Genomic DNA, 7500 nt, shown 5'->3' on the forward strand with positions numbered 1-7500 from the left:
ATTGCAATGTCCTGTCAGTCGTGGTGCAGTGAGTGTTTTTATGCTGATTTTTCTTGTGGCTTTGCACTGTTTGGATCAGCTCTGCGGTGCAGTGTGACTGCTGCCCTGGTCCTGGAACACAGCAGCACCTCTGAGTGGAACGTCAGAGTGACTTTGGTCTAATACGTGATTTGGCTGTTTGTCTCTAGCATATGAACTAAATCAGGTGATGGGGCAGAGTGAGTCCAGGAGGAAAGATCAAACACTAAAGGACATCTCTCTCTGTAACACTCCACTGTAGGACATCTCTCTCTGTAACACTCCACTATAGGACATCTCTCTCTGTAACACACCACTATAGGACATCTCTCCCTGTAACACTCCACTATAGGACATCTCTCTCTGTAACACACCACTATAGGACATCTCTCTCTGTAACACAGTTTGGCATCTGGCTGCTGTTTAGTTTTGCTTCTGAATGGGCTCTCTCTCTCTCTCTCTCTCTCTCTCTCTCTCTCTCTCTCTCTCTCTCTCTCTCTCTCTCTCTCATCTTCTGTTGCATGTTTTTCATCCTTGAGGTATTTTGACACAGGAAACAGGTTTTCTCTGGTTGACAAAATGCACAGATGTCTCACTCTCGCCTAAAATACTACAGAGTGATAGATCACCTGACCCTGTGCTACTGACACAGCCTGCAATCCTGGACCTGTGTCAACGTCCACTGTCACATGACCACTGAGTGTGGGAAAATTATGTTCAGTTAATAACTGCTGTGCATTATCAGCCTCGTAGAGCTAAGATCACTGCTGTTTTTAGTAGGTCAGGTAGACCTGCACTGTCAGTTTGGGGTTTGTTTATGGTTTTGGCCTGGGCCAGACCTGAAGTCCCCTGCCACACATATACTTTTACTTTTGGAGTCTGAAATACACATTTCACTTTTTAAGTATATATTTCACTTTTGAAGCGCTATTCCGGTTGCCTTCTCTTTGACCCTAGTTGAGGTGGTACGGAGCCAGGACGGTAATGTTGAACCCTGGGAGACCCAGGTGAAGTGGTGAAGTTAACGCACGACTGAAGCGAAGCCAGATAGTCAGGAGGACTGGAGACTAACTTCAAAGCGTGAGAACTGTCTCAGCAGAAAGTATACCATCTGACATATTAAAGAGGACTCGAATGCCCCCCCCCCCAAAAAAAACAACCCCTGCTTCATTATGAGTGATCTATCTATCTATCTATCTATCTATCTATCTATCTATCTATCTATCTATCTATCTATCTATCTATCTATCTATCTATCTATCTATCTATCTGTCTCTTTCATTGTTTTTCACATCATTGTCTGGTTTCATTTTCTCCTCTCTCTCTCATCCCTCATTCATCCACTCTAATCCTTCCTCTTTCTCTCTCTCTTTTTTCTCTCTTCCTTGCCTCCCACTCCTGTGTTCGTTTTCCGAGGTATCGCATATCCTGCATTCATAGAGCGATGGGGGCAGGTCCCCTGTGTTTCCCTGTGTTGTCCTGGGCTAGTCGATACAGTGTGTATGGTTACGTGAGAGTGCGTGAGAGCGCGCGAGAGAGCGTGAGAGAGCGTGAGAGCGCATGAGAGAGCGTGAGAGTGCGTGAGAGCGCGTGAGAGAGCGTGAGAGTGCGTGAGAGCGCGTGAGAGCGCGTGAGAGCGTGTGACGGTTTCAGCCTTGAAGTTCAGATTACTTTATGAAAATGGAACAAACTGTCAGCTTCTGTCCGCTGAAGGTCGGAGAGCACACAGCCCTTTTGTGTGGTGCACAGTGACCTTACAGGCGACCCTCGGGCGTGGCGACTTTGCCATGCGGCATCTGGATTCAGCTGGGGTGCTTTATTAGGCTCAGGGCTTATCTGGCCGTGAAATGAATGAGGAGCATTGAGCTGAGTTCTTTAATATGACACACATCATACACTGGCCTGGCTCTCCTGCCATTAATACACTGTGGGTATGACAGTAAACGCAACACCCAGCGTCTTTGACTGACTTTATTATCATCAATGCTTCTACTGTTCTACTGGTGTGTGTGTGTGTGTGTGTGTGTGTGTGTGTGTGATGTGAAGAAGCACCGGGTTTCTCCTGCCCATCTGTCACAGGGCCCTGGTGAATTGGGTGTTTTTGTGCCACAGTGTGGACCTGAAGGAAAGTGTGGGAGAGCGTCTCCACTCAGGATGAGCAAGTCTCTGTCCACGTCTCGGTGCAGTGTTATTGCGTTCAGAGGACACAGCGACTGTGAACTGTAAAAGACGTTTTTAGGCATTTTATTACAAGTTGGCTGTTCAGATGCTACTGAGTTGTACTGTGATTTTTCATACACTCTGATATTTCCCCCTACACAGTCTGAAGGACCAAGAAATTCCACTAGAGGACACGAATTTCATAGCACTTCGCATGTCATTGAAGAGGGTCCGCTGTGAAGTCTCCGGAAGCGTTTCTTATTGATCATAAAAAGTAACAAGTTAAACAAATTGGACAGAGTTTTCCCAACAGTCACATAGCGGATCCGACCGACCAGACCCGGGTTTGTAGGTGGTGAAGAGGCTGAACTGTGAAGGTCAAACACTTTGAAGAGAATAAGTCCCACTCACACTGAGCGTATCTTTGGGCTGTCCAACTTTTTCCATATCATGTGCAGTCCAGGGCAGGAAGTGATGTGTTAAACAGGTGAGTATTATTGCCCTGGTCAGACAGGGACTGCAGCTCCTTTACCCCCCCACACCATAAACTCCTCCATCTGCTGTTCCTGGAAGACTGCGGCTGTCTGTCAGGCAGTACGCACTCAGACAGAACCACACCAAAAGCACAGGATTGGGGCAAAACCAGGGCATCAGGGGCAAAACCAGAGCATGGGTGCAGCTATGATATTTGGTGAATTTTGTCTTTTGTTAAGTTAGTTTTGTTTTTTGCATTACTGCGGGGTGTCTGGACTGCGATTTCTGGATTTATCAGACTGCAGTAACAGCACTAATGCGACGCCACTCTGGTATTTAAAGGGGCGTTTATTAAGGACAACGTGCTGTGTGTTATTTCAGCGTGTGCCTGTTTGTTCGTGTAGTACTTAATTCATCTGTGCACTCTGGAAAAGTAGGCCGACTTCAGTGGAGATGCTGTTTCTTCTGTCTTCTGGAATCCCCGTGTTTGTGGTTCTGTGCAGGTTCAACCTGGCAGCTGCTCCAACAATATTATGACTGTATTGTTAGGAATTGTGTAATGTGTGAAGGTACACTGACCAAAAACTGAGCAGATATGTTTTAGAAAATGACTCCAAACAGCTGAATTGGTTGGAAACTCAGTTTCTTGGCTAAATGACGTTAGGATGGGGACTGGACACTGAGCTGCCTTTGTTACCAGATTGCCACTGAAGGTTTTTTTCCCCCAAGTTTAAAATTAATTCACCATCATCAGGCACCTTCATCATCACCATCATCCTCACCCTCCTCACCCTCATGGCAGCCAGCGTGCGTAAGAGTAAACACGCTAACAGTGAAATTGATGGCGCCGTCTCAGTTTCTAGTTTTGCTCTGCACATCTCCAACACGCCTTTGCAGCTCAGAAGAAAAAAAAAACACGTCTGAAAATAATGAAAAATGTAGGATCCAAGTTTGAGGCTTGCAAAAAAAAAAGTGACATCAGTCAAGCGCATGATTTGTGCTGACAGAGGGTGTAAGAATAGCCGAAGTCACGAGGATGACACTCGCGCGCACGATAACGAGACAGACGGATGAGCTCCCGCCGCACGCCCTGTGCTCCGAGCACGGCGGAGCCTGCAGACTGACGACCGGAGCTGAGCTGAGACGAGCGGAGGCGACGCCTCTTCACGAGGCTGCGGAGAGTGCGCATGCACTCGGGTTTAATGGGTTCGCGTGCTGTTTTTTTTTTGTTTTTTTTTAACGGATGGCCCTCATTCGCCTCTTTCGTTCGTCGCCTTCACGCCTGTGTTTCTCTCTTCCTCCTTTTCTGCTCTGCCATCCTCTCGGGCCGAGCTCGTATATCGTCTGCACACACGCGCGCGCATCCACCGAGCTCTAGGCGTCCGCGGCTTACCCATTCGAGGTTTAATCCGCGAGGTCATGAGAACCAGAGATTTACGAGACCTGCTCATTTTTATTTACCGACGTAACACTCAGCAAGCCCCAGAAGGGAAATGAGGGATGAAAGGAGAGCAGGAGAAGACCGGCGCATGTAAAAGTCAAGGTCAAACGTCTCGCGCTACCAGCGCGGGGCAGCGGTTCATTATCCTACTGATTATCTCACTGCCTTCCTGTCGGATCAAAAGGAGGCCGATAATATATCAAAGTTTGCACATTACACTCTCAGTGCAGGACCTTTATGTTCACTTGGGTAAACATATAACGTTCTTCAGGAGATTAATAATATACAGATGACGCGCAGAAAGGTATTATGAGAGCCCGGCGTATCCCCTGGCGTTAACGCCGGTGTTGTATGAAACAGGAAAGAGGGTTCATCTAGCATGAATCAGCCTGAACCTGCTGAGTGTTTGCTCCTGAGAGAATAATCGGTCTTTCATTTTCACCTTACAGTATTCTGCACACACTCTTATTCAGAGCAACTTTCACATTTGTCGGTGTGACACGACATTTGAGCTCTGGTGACCTTGGTGACCCCATGACCTTGGTGATGGTAGCATTTAGCTCTACAAGGTCAGCTACAGGAGTTTTTTTTTTATTTAATCCTGGACCACAACCTGCTTCGTTTCTCCAGGTGCTTTTGTAAAGGAGCCCTGGTTGAGGTCAGCTGTGAAAGTCACCGAGGACAGCCGAGTGGAGCTGCCAAACCAGGCCAATGGGTAAATCTGCGATGTGCTGATATCACCACCACCATGTGACTTTGTTGTGAGAGGGGTCAATATCCAGCAGTTAATCACTGTGGTGTTTAATGCCTGGAGCCTCCTGGAGGAGGCACCAGAGGTCTGGGGTCTGAAGGCATCACACTGCCTGCGTCCTCCAGCGAGGGTGCGAGCCGGCCGAGACGTAGATGATGTAGCAAAGACAAAACTAATGAAAGTGACTTTAGAGGCAAGAGCTTCTGGAGATGTCTTTAAGTTACAGACACTGATTATACCAGCAGGAGTATGAGAGAGAGGGAGAGAGAGAGAGAGAGAGAGAGAGAGAGAGGGAGAGGGAGAGAGAGACAGACACAGAGAGAGAGAGGGAGAGAGAGAGAGAGAGAGAGAGAGAGAGAGAGGGAGAGGGAGAGAGACAGACACAGAGAGAGAGAGGGAGAGAGAGAGAGAGAGAGAGAGAGAGAGAGACAGACACAGAGAGAGAGACGGGGGAGGGGGGGTAATGGTAGACACGTTGCATTGTCTCCTCAGCTGCACATGGTATGTTGAGTGTGGTTTTGAGATACCTGATACACACACCCTGAGACACACTCACTGATACACACACCCTGAGACACACTCACTGATACACACACCCACACACCCTGATACACACACTCACTCACACACACACACACACACACACTCACTCACTCACTCACACACACACACACACACTCACTCACACACACACACACACACACTCACTCACACACACACACAGACACACACTCACTCACACACACACACAGACACACACTCACTCACACACACACACACACACACACACACACACACACACACACACTCACTCACACACACTCACTCACACACACACACACACACACACACACACACACACTCACACACACACACACACACACACACACTCACTCACACACACACACACTCACTCACACACACACACACACACACACGTGAGTGGAGGATGATTTAATTTCCAGGGTCATATGTTGTCAGTTGTCACCACTACAAGTGCTCATCCCCATTGCCTTAGTAATTGCTCCACTGTACTGCATATGGCGGGGATATTAGGGTCTCTACGGGTTATCTGTACTGACAGCCATAAACTGATATGACCTTACAGAGGAGACAGAGAGAGAGAGAGAATGTGTGTGTATAAAGAACAGATGTGAAACCATCCTACTTTAATCAAGGTATTCCTGGTTGTAGTGATACTCGTAATCAGGTTTGTCACCAAATTAAAAGTTAAAACTCTCATAACTGTCACTGATTGAATCGAGTGAAATATTAAGCAAACTTCCAAACATAAATGCTTCCAGAGAATGCTGTGCGTTTTTTGTTTTTTGTTTTCCTTTCAGCTGTGCGTTTGACTAATACCAACATCTAAGTAGCAAAGTGCATGTTTTCCCCTGGTGTCCATGTGCTCGTGCTGCACGTGAGAGCAACTCAGGCGTGCACAGATGATGAAAAAGATGGAGGTTCGGAACAAGAATCATCACTGTAGAAAGCAGACGTTTACCTGGACAGGTCACCCAGCGTGTGACGGACACACCGCCTAGGAAGGATAATGGGAGCTCTGCCGGCTGAGACAGGGAGCTGCTCTTTGGTCCAACGGTCAGAGCTCACTGGGTTACACATGGTGTCTGAAGGTCATCGGGATGCCATCACCTCATCATTCCCTCCCTCTGCCCACTGTTGCCAGCACCTCTCAGACTCCCCTTGCTCTGGCCTTGTCTTCATCTCCATACAGCTCCGCCCCTTCAGGCTGTACTGAGTGGCCATTTTCCCCAGATAACTGAGTAAGGCTGCTGTTTCTAGACCAGCTATGCATTTGATCTGGCAGTAATGAGTGCCTGTAAAGAAAGGAGGAAATCTGATCCCAGACCTGTGCTCCTTGTTTACAGTGTGTGGTGCATCCGAGTAATGGCTTTGACAGGCATTTTTCTCTTGTGTATCTCGGTTGTCATGGTGACCCTGCTGCAATCTTTCTGCAGTTTGTAGTACCGGCCGGTGTAATTTAATGAAGGTAGCAGACAAACAAAGTACGAATCCTCCTTCTGCAGAGAGAGGTGGAGGTTAGCCCATAATACTGGTACAATATGCATTTTAATGAGTGGGGATGATGAACACTTATGTTTCAAATGTTTAGAAAAGACACAGATTTACAGTAGCACACACACACACACACACACACACACACACACACACACACACACACACACACACATGCTGGTAATGCAAGTGCAGAGACACATACAGCAGCAAACCAACAGGACGTTGTTTGACCTGAGGACTCCGCTCAGACTTCACAGCTGTAGCTGTGCTACAGAGGCGCTGGTGTTAACGTTTGACTGTGTCTGCGTACCCAAAGCATTTGGCAGGCAGGCTTTCCGCTACGTCTGATAGGCCACCGCACCGTGTGTCTGTGTCGGCGAAAAACTCTCCAGGTTGTTGAGGTCCACAGATCCCTTGGCAACCAGGAAGAATTCGTCTGCCCGCTCGTCCTGGCTGGGAATGCCTGGTCATTCCCGCTCTTCCCTGGTATCCGCTGCCTTTCCAAACTGGGGAGGCATAAAGGGAAAAGACACAAAGAGCTCAAAGAGGAGCAGAGCGGGAGGAACGAGCTAACGCACACATTCCACACGGCTAAATCTGGCCAAGCCTTGACTAA

At 47.9% G+C, this 7500-nt stretch overlaps 1 protein-coding gene across 7 annotated transcripts in view; it reads left to right on the forward strand.

The window, feature by feature from the left end:
* The window catches only part of arhgap24 (Rho GTPase activating protein 24), a 102422-nt gene that overhangs the window by 34657 nt on the left and 60265 nt on the right, over nucleotides 1–7500 (forward strand). The gene's annotated exons all lie outside the window — the stretch shown is intronic.

This window comes from Electrophorus electricus, chromosome 8, assembly GCF_041902795.1.
Source record: "Electrophorus electricus isolate QZ-2024a chromosome 8, ASM4190279v1, whole genome shotgun sequence".
Taxonomy (NCBI): domain Eukaryota; kingdom Metazoa; phylum Chordata; class Actinopteri; order Gymnotiformes; family Gymnotidae; genus Electrophorus; species Electrophorus electricus.